General features: G+C 42.6%; 1 protein-coding gene across 4 annotated transcripts in view; it reads right to left on the bottom strand.

The window, feature by feature from the left end:
- Nucleotides 1–15,936, bottom strand: part of PAQR8 (progestin and adipoQ receptor family member 8) — a 116,794-nt gene that overhangs the window by 30,633 nt on the left and 70,225 nt on the right. For 2 of the 4 annotated variants that reach the window (XR_006202643.1, XR_006202644.1), the window contains one exon: nt 15,591–15,777. The exons of 1 other annotated variant lie outside the window; for it this stretch is intronic. The gene's annotated coding sequence lies outside the window, so the exon portion shown is untranslated. Of the gene's footprint in view, nt 1–9,857; nt 9,962–15,590; nt 15,778–15,936 lie in introns of those variants that run through there. One more of the 4 variants, XM_042939034.1, reaches the window with a different exon arrangement.

Genomic DNA, 15,936 nt, shown 5'->3' with positions numbered 1-15,936 from the left:
CTGTAAGTGATTTAAAGTTTTCTTCCTCTTTCCTGAGAAAACTTTGAAGCTCCAAGTGTATCATAGGTTCCTGAAATACAAAACCATGCTTTATGATTCTCTTGAATCCCTCAAAGTATCTAGCACAGTGTTAGGTACTTACTGCACATTCAAAAAATCCCTGTATGTGAACTGACAGATTCCCAAATTGAATCCCACCTCTGCTGCTCTGGTAGGATTCCATTTACACCCCCCATCCCCCGCAAGAAAAATCTGTTTCCTTTTGCTCCCTCATCCTTCCAAGTGCTCCTCTATTAGAATGACTTTCCAGCTGCAAAAAGCCAAAGCATTAGTATCTCAGATAGGACAGGACATTGCCACGGACTGTGACAACAGCAACTCAGAAGCTGGCATTATACCCAGAGACATAAACCAGAAACAAGTCATCACTCAGAGTATCTTAAAGAGAAAACAAAGGGGGGCACCAAACCTAAGAAACACCTAGAGCACCTCATGAATTAATCTGAACCCTTTACCAGGCCAAGATCTGATGAATCAGTCTCTACCTGAAATGCTGCCCAGTTTCAATGACATTCTTGCAGCTTTACCTGAACTTGTCTGGGTGACATTCTAGTACTGCAGCCAATTCCAACTTCAGCGTCAGTGCATGCATCAAACTGACTAATTCCACATTCTGAAGTGCTCTGGGTTCCTGGCAGCTCCAGAGAACAATATCAATGCCTTTATTTTGCTTAAGTGCAGGAATAAAAAAAAAAAAAAAAAAAAAAAAAAAAAAAAGCTAAGATGGAACTCTTGGAATGAATTCTTTGGACAGACCTAAAGACATCATGGAGAACATAAATTTTCTAATTCAAGAGCCATAACACTCCAACATTGACTTTACATCATCCTTCTTTCCTACCATGTTTTATACTTTACCAGTCCTCTTTAGAGTGAGTCTAAAAGGAAAATGAGAAGATAGTTTTCACCAACATAAGTTTTATTTCTCACAAAACCATGATCTATAAGCCATACTCAGCAAAACGTGTGTGTTTTAATTCCATCTTCAATTAGTTGGGGGTAAGTGCAGCCCTCCTCCAGTTTCCCAACTGTAGACTTACCTTTAGCCTCTTGGGTATTCTCTTAGCCTCCAAAGAGCAGGTCAAGGATAAAGCAAATACATAGTTTCAAGCTACTGATGGAAAAGCAAGCAATTCTCTATTGCTTGAGAATAGAAACAATTTTTCTTCTTTGCTGTTGATAATCTTGGAGTACATGACCCTAGAAGGATAAATGTCACTGCCCTCAGTGCTAGCTACATCTCAAAATGAACAAAAACTCTTAAAATCTGTAACCTTTGCTTTGAGCTTCAAATCCTAGGAATTAGAGATTGGTGAAAGTCAGAGACCAGCTCAGCCTGGGGAGCTGAGTTCTCCTAAAGTGGGAGAGCTAGCCTGGGTACCTCTCTGGATGTACTCATCTCAAAAATGTTGTCTCCAATTACCTCTCTCATATATTAACATTTATCATAATTATTACTAATTCACTCATTTGACAAATAGCATTCTGATAGAGTATTGAATTGTCTTCACATAAGAAAATACTAATAGTGTATTAGCTCCCTAGATGGCTTAGAAGCTTATACCCTGCCAGACATGCAGAGAAAAGTCTTTCTTAAGCCCCAGGCTTAACTCAACCTGATCATCCAACCCAGTTGCCTTACAACAGAGAGCAGTTCCCCACTTTTGCCCAAGGGTGGTTTCTGAATGTCATGTGGGATAATGTGACACTCTAAGCTTCTCAGTAAGTAACCAACCAGCCCCCTCCTATTTACACTTGGCCTGAATTTTGCTTTGTCCTGGTCATTTTAGCTCTGTGTACAGGTATTAGGAAGCTATAATAAATACTCCTTCCCTCCATCTTTATTTTTTTTTTTAACGTTTATTTATTTTTGAGACAGAGAGAGACAGAGCATGAACGGGGGAGGGGCAGAGAGAGAGGGAGACACAGAATCGGAAATAGGCTCCAGGCTCTGAGCCATCAGCCCAGCGCCCGACGCGGGGCTCGAACTCACGGACTGCGAGATCGTGACCTGAGCTGAAGTCGGCCGCCCAACCGACTGAGCCACCCAGGCGCCCCCTTCCCTCCATCTTTAAATTGGAGTGTCATCTCTACAACTTACCTGCAAACTGTATCCTCCATAAGGGCAGGAAGTACATCCTTACTCATCATTCTATCCCCAGTGTTTAGCACAGAACCTGGTCCTTAATATTTGATGGATGAATGAATGAATGAATGAATGTGTGCATGAACAAAATATCCTTTGGTTCCCAGGCCAGTGAGAAGTCCATCAAGATCTCACTCCACAGAGTTAGTGTTCAGGTTCCTTCTTAGCCAGTACTACCAAAGTCCCATCATAAATTTTCAGCAATTCATGGCACTAAACACCACAAACAGCATGGACAATGATCCATAAAATAGATCAGGCAGCAGAGAGGGCTTTGCTCACTTAATCACTGTGGGGTATAGGGTTCCAGCAACATACACTAGGAAAGCTGAGTGGAAGCTACAAGTACTAGACTGCTTGTGTTCCCTGCCCCCTAAATCCTTATGTTGAAGCCCTAACCTCCAGTGTGATGACTGATATTTGAATGTGGGGTTTTTGGGAAGTAATTAGGTATAGATGAGATCATTAGGACTGTGGGTCTTCATGATGAGATTAGTGCCCTTATAAGTAGAGGAAAAGAGCTTACTCTCTCCCTCCCTGCCATGGGAAGACACAGCAAGAAGGTGGCTATCTATAAACCAGGAAGAAGGTCCTCACCAGGAACTGAATCTGCTGGCACCTTGATCTTGGACTTCCTAGTCTCCAGAAATGTGAGAAATAAACTTCTGTTGTTTAAGCCAACCAGTCTATGGTATTTTGTTATAGCACTTTGAGCAGATTAAGACATAGGGCCATTTCCTGGTTATTTAAACTGTCCCTAGAGGCAGGAATCTAGAAGTTAGAGAAATGGCAACAAACTAGTACTGGGGCAATAAGGAGCACTCATAAAGAATTTGGGTTTGCTATCAGGGCCCAGCTCTGCTCTTTGGGCAAGTCACAACCTGTTTCCTCATCTGTACAATGGGGCTAATAATAGTACCTATCTCAGGATTGTTCTGAGATTTAAATGAAGTAACACAAACACATTTCCTGACACTCGTAAGTGCTCAGTCAACAGTATTATTTTTATAATGCTGAAGCCAGACTCATGCTCTAGTTATAACTCCTTCTCATAGGGTCTGATCAGAAGAAGCGGAAAGATGTGGTAGACTGAGCCCTGTAGCAGTAATCATAAGCCCTGGAAGTCTGAGTCCCTGTTTTTGACATTTTCTCATTGTGACTGATAAATGTCTAACCTTCACCAACCCTAAGTTCCCTTCATCTGTAAAGAAAAAAAAAAATCCATATGATGATGTCTGTTCTCTAGGCCTCCATAGGATGGCTGCAAAAGTTGCATTTGACAAGGAACATAAAAGCACTTTGAAATTTGTCCAGCAGAGGCTCACACAGGAATACTGAAAGAGGTAAATTTGTCAATATTAATTAAATACCTCTAAGACTCTAAAACAATGTTTTTCAAACTTTTTGACTGCAACCTATTAGAAGAAACATATTTTACATTGCAAACAGGCACACATTCATCACTAAAATAAAAGCCTAACAAATAATACTTATGTTACTTTGATACTTTTAATTAGATTCTTTTTTATCCCTTCCTTCCTTCCTTTTCTTCTTCTGCTCTTTTCTTTTCTTTTTCTTTTCTTTCAATATAGGTCATTAATTTCACAAGGCATGGTCCTAACTGGGCATCAAAATAATTTTAAAAATCTGATGCCCATGCCCTACCCATTGAAATTCTGAATCAATGGTTTGTGGTGGGGCTAAGGCATCAGCATTCTTTTTTTTTTTTTTTAATGTTTGTTTATTTTTGAGAGAGAGAGAGAGACAAAGTGTGAGTGAGGGGGGAAGGGCAGAGAGAGAGAGGGAGGCACAGAATCCAAAGCAGGCTCCAGGCTCTGAGCTGTCAACAGAGTCCAAGCTGAGCTCGAACTCACTGGAGATCATGACCTGAGCCAAAGCAGGAGTTGGATGCTTAACTGAATGAGCCACCCAGGAGCCCCTGAGGCATCAGCATTCTTAAGAGAGCCCCAGTTGATTTTATTGTGCAACACAACTAATGGTTTCTAGCTCACAGCTAAAAAAACCACTGTGTTATTTACATCCTGGTCTGCTAAACGCTCTCTGCACCCAGAATGGCTGCCCTGCCCCCACCCTGCAGAAGCTCCACTGGTAACAGTGAGTGGATTACTCACTCAAGTGGCTTCAGTGTGCACCAGGAGAACACAGAAAGGCAAGGGGATCAAAGCAGAGCCTGGGCCTTAGGGGAGGCCTCTTATCTCCCCCCAGATGGCTGGTAACCCCACACAGAACAAAAACTGGAGTGGATTTGGACAATTCTTTTAAAAGTAAAGGGACCTCTACAAGAACTTGTTGCTTGAGTAAGAGGGATTAAGGAAAATAAAGGGAACCTGCCAGACTTTGCTCAGAGCCTTCTCATAGAGCAGAGAAAGCTCTGAGCAGGCATACACAGGGGTCTGAGAGGACCCTGGAGATCAACTTGGTCAGAGAGAGCTTCTCAGCCTGGTTCTCTCCTTCCCAGTTTAGCCCCAATAAAACAGAGAGTGCTTCCATCCTCAGCTCACCCTCCCTATACATAAGAGAGGTCTGGGGACTGACTGTCCTGTTTATCTGGCTAGAGTCATATTCAGCTGCCTAGCAGAACCAGGGCAGAACCAGGGCAGAACCTGGGCCAGAATGAAGAAGGAAACACAGGGGCTAGAGGCCATAAGTCTGTGTCTCTGTCCTATTCTTGGACGCACAGGTGGGATCAGGAAACCTGGATTGGTTCTGTGTACAATAAGTTAAATAACCAAAGCCGTCTGTTTGAAGTGTAGCCCCTAGATTTACTAACCAGACATGATACTAAGAGTTACCATTTATTGGGCAGCTTGTGTGTACTAAGCACTTTATATACATTATCTCTTTTAATTCCACAGTATCTCTTCAGACACAAGGTTTAAGGATCTTACCCAGGGCTGTGCTAGGATGCTAGTGCAGGTTGATGCCCACTCCAGATCCCAAGCTCCAGTCCAGAGTTTCTTAGCACTATTGACATTTCAGTTGGTAATTCTTTGTTTTGGGGAGCTGTACTTTGCATTTTATTACGCTTTACAGGATCTTTGGCCTCTACCCATTACATTCAGTGACATCCTTTCCCCCAACAGTTGTGATAATAAAAAATATCTCCAGAAATTACCAAATGTGGGGGAGGGGGTATCATCCCCTTCCCCATTAAGAACCAGGACTCTAACCGCCATGCTGTCTTATTTCTTCATACTCTATAAGTACATAAACCACTGTGACTCAGAAGAGAGACAGAGTTGGAACCAACACTACTATGGAAGGGATAATCAGAACACTCTAGGAAAGTACTGTACAACAGTAATACCATTTTATGCTACATTTATATACCACTTACAATACACTATGTATTTGTGTAGCCATTATCTCCTTTCATGGCAAATGACTGCATAGCACGATCTAATTCCCAGAGTTAATCCACCTCAAAAATATGACCACCATTAAGAGATCTGTATATTTAGCCTTCTCCAAGAAATTGAGGGAAAAGAACATGTAGTGAAATCCATATTAATCCTTATCCCCATAAGCCATTAGGAGAAAAAAATTTTGCTAATGAATGGTCCTGAGGTAACACGTTATGTGAACTCTTGGAGGACAAGTCTGTTTCCATCTCTTGTCTCCTGCACACACCTGCCTAGAACAGAGAACTCTCACTAAAGGGCAAACATTTCATGAAACATCTATTTCATAGCAACCTCTATTTGGTTGATTAAAACTAAGATAAAATTATTTTCCCACATTTTTACATCTTTCTAATTTATGTTTTAACAAAATTCCTAAATCAGAAAAAATTAACGTCAATATTTATGAAAGACCCAAGAGCTTAGTGCCAAGTTATTCTTCCCTGCCATTTGACAAAGCAGATCGAAATTCGAGTTTAACTAAAACAAATGTGCACCAGAATCATCCTTTTTAATACATGCCAAGAGAACGGTAGCTATTACATTAGAATAGTATTTGATTGATCAAGGAAAGTAATTATAGGAGGAGCTTTTAAAGTTTTTTTCCTTCAGACTTTCACCAAACTGTTATACTTAATATACAATTAAAATAAGAATGTTCGTTTATTTTATTTTTATTTTTTTAATTTTTTTAAATGTTTTATTTTTTTTTTTTTGAGACAGAGAGAGACAGAGCGTGAGCAGGGGAGGGGCAGAGAGAGAGCAAGACACAGAATCCGAAGCAGGCTCCAGGCTCTGACCTGTTAGCACAGAGCCCGACACGGGGCTCGAACCCATAAACTGTGAGATCATGACCTGAGCTGAAGTCGGACGCTTAACTGACTGAGCTACCCAGGCGCCCCAAGAATGTTCATTTAAAAAATAAAATCTGATTTCAAAATAAAGCAGCTAGGAACGGTTGCTTTTTGAGGTCACTTAAAAATTTTCTAAGAAGATAGGAGAGTAAAAACAAAATGTTCTCATTCACATATTCATTTGCACAGCCCAACAAAGGGAATATCAGTACCTGGGAAATGATAAATTTATACATGGCTCCAAAGGATTTTTAATATAAAACTATTAATAAACAACAATAATAACAAAAATAGGTAGACTCTATTGAGCACTTATGTGTCGGGCCCTGGACTCAGGGTTTTACATTCATTTCATCTTCATTAGGCACATACTCATTAGCATCTTCATTTTAAGGTTAGAAAACTGAAGCTGAAAGCTGTGCCCCAGATCACAGCAAATCAAGGTTCAAACCATGGGGGTATGAAGCATTATATTATATAACCTAAAAAAATCGGTAATTTAGAAGAAAAATGGAAGAAAAAAAGGATATGTTAATTTTTCACACTGTGTGCCCTGAAGTCCCAAAACTGAAATGGATTTGCAGAACTCACTCTCTTCCCCTTATTTCAACCTAGATCCTCTCACATAAAAACTCAAGTACCAGCCAGGCATTACCTATATATGGGGTAAGTGACTTTCTGGGTACCTTTGTTTTTCAGAGAAAACAAGTCTTTGTTTGTTTGTTTTGTTTTCTGTAAAAATGCACAGTAATGGAAACTGCCTGGTAAAGAGTATCTTCAAAGGGAAAAGAAAAGAAAGGCTTATTTTCTCCAGCCCAGTAGACCATTAAGGTATAAAACAGGTGACAGGACCAACTGTTTTTTTACACACATGACAGCATATACACCCCAATAAAGGTTGTACTTCAAAGCAATTACTTGCCAATCCTAAACACATACACATACCTTTACTGGATGCCCCCTTTAAAACTGCCAGTCCTTCAAGAGGGACTTTCATTACTTTAATGGGCATACTTCCTATTACTATCTCGATCCTGACCTCAGAAACCAGATTTGGTACCACTTGGTTTGGCTCTTTCCCAACTGAGGGAGGTTTGCCATCATGGAGGCAATTCAGTAAATGTGTTACAAACTCTGAAGGAAACTCCAAGCCAGGAGCTCTAAAATTATGCTCAGCAATGACAGCATCACTAGAATTAGTCCACAGCCTGCCAAGATGAGGCTTCTGAAGGGGAGAAATACTCATCTGAATGTATAAATACTGGCATATTTATTTTAACATTTGGATAATGAATTGAAAGAATCAGCTAGATATGTCCAAGTAAATAAATATGCTGTGCAATAATGATACTGCAGATTTTGGTGCAAGGTTCTGAACACCCCCTTGATGAAAAAAGAAAGAAAGAAAGAAAGAAAGAAAGAAAGAAAGAAAGAAAGAAAGAAAGAAAAGTTTGTCCTGAAACGATACTTGCAAAATGAATAAATTGCTTTTCCGTTAACTTGCACAATTATTGAAGAGATTTCCTTTTCATGAAGAAAAAAAAAGAGGCCCAACGTCAGCTAGCTGCCAAAATAGCCCTTGGTCTTCCCAGGAAGCTTAAATCTCAGTGTGTGTCAGAAGATGGATCTATATCTACGGCAGAGAGGAAAAGGAGTGGGGTCATCTCTCTTCCCCTGCTCCTCAAAGCCCAGAAAACTTCCAATGGAGAAATCCACTCAATAGGATTCCTGGGGCCCTGGCTCATCTTGAATTAGCTGTTATACTGAATAATTAAACTAATTACCATACAAAATTAACCACAGGGATATGTTAATACACAACATTATTTAACTAATTGAAGGAAGTTGGATACCCAAAATAAACAACAGGGGAAAAAAATGTACTGGTCATTTGTTTATCTCTAGACACACATTTGGATACCCACCCACTGAGGTCCTAAACAGCCTAGTGCCCAGCCAGATGACCCGGTGAAGGGTGTAGCAGCTCAGAGGTGAATATAGGCTGTGAACAGCGTAAGAGGGCAGTCAAGGACAGTCCACCTTCCATGCAGGTATCTTCCTACTGCCGTTAGTAAAGGAAGTCCTCACCAACAGAAACAATCCAAAACTGTACACTTCTCGTGTTTACTCGGCCGTGGAATGCAGTGCATTCGTGGGCCGTGTGTCCCTGTGTGTGTGCGCGCGCGCGTGCACGTGTCCCCCCCCCCCCCACTCCGGCCCCGTTGCTGATTTTCCTCCAGTTTTTACTCATAAACAGCTTCTCTCAGAGTATAGGAAAGTGGGGAGCAAGTAACACAAGTGGATCTAGAAATTAAATACACCTTTATTATGTGCCTAAAAGCACACACAGACAGAACTTACGTGTACATTTGAAATCTCACTCCTTAACTACTCTTTTAAGCCCAGACTGTTCTCAATGGGTCCCTGGGCAAAATCACTTCTAACACAACTTAGAAACAGGAGATGCAGCAAAGATTCCTTCCGGGCCCGCGGATCTCCCCCCGGTCGGTCTGTGTTCCAGGGCCCAGAGATGCACTGGAAGCTGCGGTGCCTTGGCTGGCTGCAGGTCCTCGCACCAGGTCATCGATATGCCTCTCCCTCGTCCCTCCCGCCCCCCATCTTGGGTGCACTGGTTTTGTTCCCCGGAGGGAATGCCCTCTGGAGGTTTCCATGACCCCGTTCCACCGAGAGGGTGTGTCCCCTAGGCGGAGACGTTCCGTGAGTCCCTCCCTGCCCCCTCACCCCCTCACCTCCAGCCACCCCGATCCTCTGCCGCGGCGTTCCATCTCTCCGACCCCCTGTGCTCCCCAACGTAACCCCGGCTCCCGCCACAATTCTGCTCCCGGCGCCCCCTCTCGGAGAAGCCCCTCCATCTTTCCCCCGAGAAACCACGCGCCTCCCCACCCCCCGACCCTTTCCGGGGCTCCCCTCCCGCCCCGCCCGCCTCGGGCTTCCTCCCCTCCGCACTCCCCTCCGGCTTCAGTTCCCCTCCGCCCTGCGGAGGGCGCCCCGAGAATGCCGACAGGACACCCTCGTTCCGGCACCGAAGCTCCCCAACGTCGTGGTCCTGACCCCTCGGTCCTCCAGCCTCGGGCTCCGGGAGTCCCCAGCGTCTGGGTCCTGACCTGCCGCCTCACCCTCAGGGCTCAAGCTCTGAGACTCCCCAACACCGGGGCGCTGAGCCCCGGCCCCAGAGCTCGGCGTCGTCAACCTCTCGATTCTGGAAGCCCCTCGGGGCTCGGGGTGTGGGGCTCCCCAACGTCGCGGTCCTGACATCCCTTCCCCCCCCCCACCCCCCGCGCTCGCGTCCCGGGGACTCCCCAACGTCGCGGTCCAGATCCCCCCCCTCCCCCCGGCTCGGCGCCTGCGACTCACCGGCAGGAGCGGCGACTGAGCCCGCGCGCGAGCCCAGCCCAGCCCGGCCCGCACTCCGGCTCGGGTTCCCGGCTACCAGCTTCCCGCAGGCGGCGGTGACTGCGGCGGGCACGGCACAGGGGAGCGGCCCGGGGGAGGGGACCGCCGGGGGCGGGCACCGCCCGGCTCCGCCCCTTCCCGGCCGGGGGCGGGATGCGCAGACCCGCGCGCCCACCGCGGCCCGGGTGCCGCCTCACCGAGAAGTTGACTGACAACTCTTCCTTCCACCCCGGGGTCAGACCTGCGCAGCCCCCTTTCAGCTAGACACACCCGAGGGCTTGAGAAAGAAACACGTTAACCGCTGCCCCATCCGTTTCAAGAACCCACTCCAGGAGGCCATTTCCGAGGGTTTTCTGGTTTTTGGTTTTGGGGGGTGTTTTGGGAGAAGGGGGAAGGCAACAACAACAAACTTCTTTAGTCTCAAGACGGATTCAGATTCTGGCCTCTCAGCCACCCGCATCTGCACATTCAGGGTCATTCTGCCTATGAAGTCATGTTATAACACACCAGGGAGGGCCCTTGTAGACACACATTTTCACACCCCTGAGATAACACCCGTGAAGTACTCTCCCGTGATTATGCACCACACAAACTTCTTATGCTGACAAGCTAGGAACCATTTCTATACCCCCACATCCTCAATCCATAGCTCACTAGCCAGACCACGGTATCAATGATCCACACATACAAGGGGGCAGGGCAGAAGAGACTTGCTCTCCTCACCCACAACGTTGCTATTTTACCATGGCAAAGATACCCTTAAGATGTGGGAGCACTGGGGCTCCTGGGTGGCTCAGTCAGTTGAGTATCAGACTCTTGATTTTTGGCTCAGGTCATGATCCCAGGGTCTCAGAATGGAGCCCTGCAGAGGGCTCCAGGATAATGTGGAGCCTGCTTGGGATTCTCTCTCCCTCTCTCTTTCTCTCTCTCTCCCTCTGCCTCTCTCCCCTGCTGGTGCGCTCTCTCTCTCTCTCTCTCTCTCAAAAAAAAAAAAAAAAAGGGAAGAAAAGAAAAAAAGAAAAGATGTAGGAGTAACAATTAACAAATTAACAAATCAAATTGGCTTTGCTATTAAAAAGCAGTGTCCATGATCTGGAAGAAAGAAAAACCCTGAGAAGATGGCCTGAACCAATGCTACTGGAGGAGGTTCATTTGATTCATGTCATTCTTTTTTTTTTTTAAGTTTCTATATTTTGAGAGAAAGAACACAAGATGGGGAGAAGGAGAGAGAGAATCCCAAACAGGCTCCACACTCTGCACTGAGTGGTATGGCGGGCTCCATCTCATGACCCAGAGATCATGATCTGAGCCAAAATCAAGAGCCCCACTAAGCCACTCAGGCACCCCATATCATTATTTTTCTGAAACAATCAGGCCTAACTCTGGTTTGTTGATACCTGGCACTTTGCCATTTTACCACCCTGCTTCAGTGACATGTTTAAACAAACACCTCACATTTGTGCAATGTTTTCACTTTTCAAAACATTTTAAAATACATTATTGTCTTTATCTTCAGCAAAATATCATGAAGCAAAGACAGTAGGTTTTCCAACAGGGGTTATTTGAATTTCATACATGAAGACATTTAGACTCAGCAATTAGGGGCGCCTGGGTGGCTTGGTCGGTTGAGCGTCCGACTTCGGCTCAGGTCATGATCTCACGGTCCGTGAGTTCGAGCCCCGCGTCGGGCTCTGTGCTGACAGCTCAGGGCCTGGAGCCTGCTTCCGATTCTGTGTCTCCCTCTCTCTCTGACCCTCCCCCGCTCATGCTCTGTCTCTCTCTGTCTCAAAAATAAATAAACGTTAAAAAAAAAAAAAAAAGAAATAGACTCAGCAGTTAAATGGCCAGGTTTGAAGCAGAGTCAGGACTAGGAAAGAGTAAGGGGCCTGGTCTTCAGGGCCACTGCTCTTCCCACAGAATCACAGGTCCAGCACATATAGATCCTGATGGAAATATCACAGTCGGCCTTTGGTAGATTTGCCTCACCATCTCTGCTTCACCCCAAAGATGTCAGGGAATTCTCCTGAATTTACAAAAACACAAGCCTTCAATATCAACAGGCGTTTCTTTTTTGGCCAGAGATCATAAATGTACAGCAGAGTTGATGAGAAGAAATAAAAAGTCCCCTTTTTTCCCTCTCTCTGCCACTCTAGAAACAAAATTACAGGTCAGCAAATACGAAGGCCCAACCCCAGGCTCGATCCAACTGAAGGGAGCTGTCAGTGAGGGCTGATGAGTCTGCAAAATGCATGTTGATTATTCTTGCAGCTTTTCTTCTCCCTTCACCTGGAGAGTGGAGAAGGGTTCTCTTGTCTTAAAAGAAGATCAACAAGTCCTTTAAGGCTTTCTCAGTGTCATGGTGAGAAAATGGTAAATGTTCCTTTCCTAGGAACCTTCGTCTAGGGGAGGGCACGAAAGTGCAGCATTAAGTACAATGGGTGTCAGGCATTTTTATCTGTGGGCAGAGGGTTCTGTTTATAAATGGAGCTTTTAAGTGTGGTAAAATACATGTAACATAAACGTTACCACCTTAATCTTTTGAAAAAAGTTTTAATTGTGGTAAATTAAGCATAATATAAAATTTGCCACATAACCACTTTTCAAATGTATCATTCAGTCGTCTTAAGTACATTCACATCCTTCATGCCTTTTAAAACTACTTGGATCTCACACTAGCTTCTTCCACTTTTTACTCTGAGGTGATGGCCCATTTCAGTTTGGGCAGTGCAGTGATATTTTGGTAACTCTGGAAAAAAGAGTCCTAAAGTGACCTTCCTATTTTTGAATTAATAAAAGGCTCCTGGATCTTTCATAAGGGATAGTAAGGATGGCCTTTAATATATAGAAATTCACAGCCAACCTCCCTCCATGTAACACTTTCATCTGGCAACAAAATTTTGATTTGGGGTTTTTCCAAAAGCTGGAAACAGGCAAGATCTGGGATATTGCAGAATTTCCTCTAAAATGAGAATGCTAAACCGCTAACCCAATCAACATTCTATCAGACACATTTCCCTTTCAGATTGCCCTTGAAAACCACAGACACAGCCAATATACAGCGTAATTAAAAAATAGATATGCAAGACTAAGGAGCTATTTTTGTCCCAAACTCTAACAAAATAATTTGGTCCATTTTATGTTGTATACATACCACACTGACACTGTTTTTCTATTACTTTCATGGTGTGTTTATATAGCATTGTTTTTCCAAGAAGCTCAAAGTGCATGTGATGGCATAATATCCCTAAACTTCATACATTTTATGAGAAGTAGGAAGGGGGTAAGAACTGTTAGCCTTACTGTGACATGGAGAAATGGAAGCATGATATAGTTAAACCATTTGCTGGAACATCTATACTGGTTTGTAGTGGTCTATCCTAAAAGGCCTACTCATGAAAACTCACACAGGAAACATCTTATGAGAAAACTGAGGGCATTTTTCCACTATCTTGGCAGTGAAAAGGAAAAGCACTTTGCACTGTGGACCACTATCCTACACCATACACAAAAATTAACTCAAAATGGATTAAATACTTGACTATAAGACCAGAAACCATACAACTACTAAGAAAAAACATACATGGGAAGCTCCTTGACATGGCTTTTGGTGACGTTTTTTGGATTTGACTTCAAAGCAACAAAAGCCAAAAATGAACCAATGGGACTACATCAAACTGAAAATTGCTGCCAAGCAGCAGAAACCACTAATAAAATAAAAAAAGCAGCCTACTGAACGGAGAAGATATTTGCAAATGATATATCCAATAAGGGGTTAATATCCAAACTACATAAAGAACTCATACAACCCAATGACAACATCACAAACCCAGATAATCCAACTTAAAAATAGGCCTTTAAAATGAGAAGATCTGAATAGGTATTTTTCCAAAGAAGACATGTAGATGGCCAATAGGCAAATGAAAATATTATCAGTGTCACTAATCATCAGGGAAATGCAAATAAAAATCACAATGAGATATCATGTCACATCTGTCAGAATACAAAAAGACAAGAAGTAAGAAGTGTTGGTAAGGATGTAGAGAAAAGGAAACACTCATGCACTGTTAGTGGAAATGTAAATTGGTACAGCCAATATGAAAAACAGTATGGAGATTCCTCAAAGGAACTACCCTATAGTCCAGCAATTCCACTTCTGGGTATTTCTCCAAAGAAAATGAAAACACTAATTAGAAAAGATATACACACTTTTATGTTCATTGGAGCATTATTCACAATAGCCAAGATATGGAAACAATAAAAGTGTCCATCAATGGATGAATGGATAGAGAAGATGTAGTGTATATATACAATAGAATACTACTCAGCCATAGAATAGAATGAAATCTTCCCATTTGTGACAACATGGATGGATCTTCAGGGTATTACGCTAAGTGAGGTAAGTCTGGCAGAGAAAGACAAATGGCATATGATTTCATATATATGTAGAATCTAAAAAACAAAACAAAAGAACAAAAACTCATAGGTGCAGAGAACAGATTGGTGGTTGCCAAAGGGGAAGAGGGTTGGGAGGTGGGTGAAATGGGAGAAAGTGGTCAAGAGGTACAGACTTCCAATCATAAAATAAGTAAGTCATGGGGATGTAATGTACAGCATGGTGACTATAGTTAATAATATTGTTTTGCATATTATGTAACTTTATATGGTGACAGGAAAATAGGCTTATTGTGGTGACTATTTTGCAGTCTATACAAATATTAAATCATTATGTTGAACACCTGAAACTAACATAGTGTTATATATCATTATACTTTAATAATAATAAAAAAAAAAGTGTGTGCTTGAAAGTCAGACCATCTTGAGTCTGAACCCCTTTACCATCATCTAGAGCCTTTGGTAGTGTACTTCAGGGTTCGTATCTGTAAAATGGGAATAATAATTGTAACCAGTTTATATATTTATTGCTAGGATTAAATGAAGCACACATTAAGCACTCAACATTGTGCTTATCACATAATGAGGGCTTGATAAATGTGGGTAAAAAAGAAATGGCTGCTTATAGGACTTTCTACTTGAAGAGAAGATATACTTATTCCAGCAGACTTCATAGGAGTAATTTGGAGAAACTTGAATATCTATCTATTTTTTAATGTTTATTTATTTTTGAGAGAAGGGGTGGGGGCAGAGAGAGAGAGGGACAGAGGATCCAAAGCAGGCTCCACACTGACAGCAGAGAGCCCATGTGGGGCTCAAACTCACAGATTGTGAGATCATGACCCATGCTAAAGTCAGATGCTTAGCCGACTGAACCACCCAGGCGCCCTGAATATCTATATTTTTAATCCTGAAGTCAAATCTATACATTCCTTAACATTCCATCATCAGACAGACATCCACCCTTAGCTTTTCTATTCACACCCCCTGCCAGCTGGCCAAGTGGGGAAGCAACCATGATACTAATTTCACACACAAGATTCTAATGAGCTGTGGTTGAATCAAATTAAAAATAGAAATAAGAACAATGGTAATGGTTTTATTGTATTGTGTGTTTATGGTATCTTACTAATGGTGGAATGGTAGGGGTTCATTAATTTGATTTCGTCTGGAGTGGTTCATTCCTTTTTTCCCCTATTTTATTTCTTAATGATAACAATTAATAAATAATAAATAAATAAATAATTTATTTATTTACTTATAAATAAGTAAATAATAAAAATAAAAATTTTCCCCATTTTATTTCTTAATGATAACAATTAACAATTCAGGGAGCAAACCAATTAACACATGTAGACAAGGGAGGCAAGATCCAGCAATTGCTCCTGGGCCCTCTGCAAACCTGGGCACGTGTGAAGTTGTGTGGCTTTGCATTTGATCTCCCACTGTGAGGTAACCTGTGCCTCACTGAAGAGCTTCAGATGGGAAACTATAAGGATGAATGATAAAATGACAGACTAGTTATGCAAACAATATAAATTCCTACATTCCAACAACATTTAATGTATATAAGTGTAAATTTTAACATTTATTCTAAATAAGACTTAAATTTAGAAAATACAATTTATAATTGGATCATAGAAATTTA

This window comes from Panthera leo, chromosome B2 (genome assembly GCF_018350215.1).
Source record: "Panthera leo isolate Ple1 chromosome B2, P.leo_Ple1_pat1.1, whole genome shotgun sequence".
Lineage (NCBI taxonomy): Eukaryota > Metazoa > Chordata > Mammalia > Carnivora > Felidae > Panthera > Panthera leo.
Note: the sequence above shows the minus strand (reverse complement) of the source record. Positions and strands in the feature narration are given on the sequence as shown.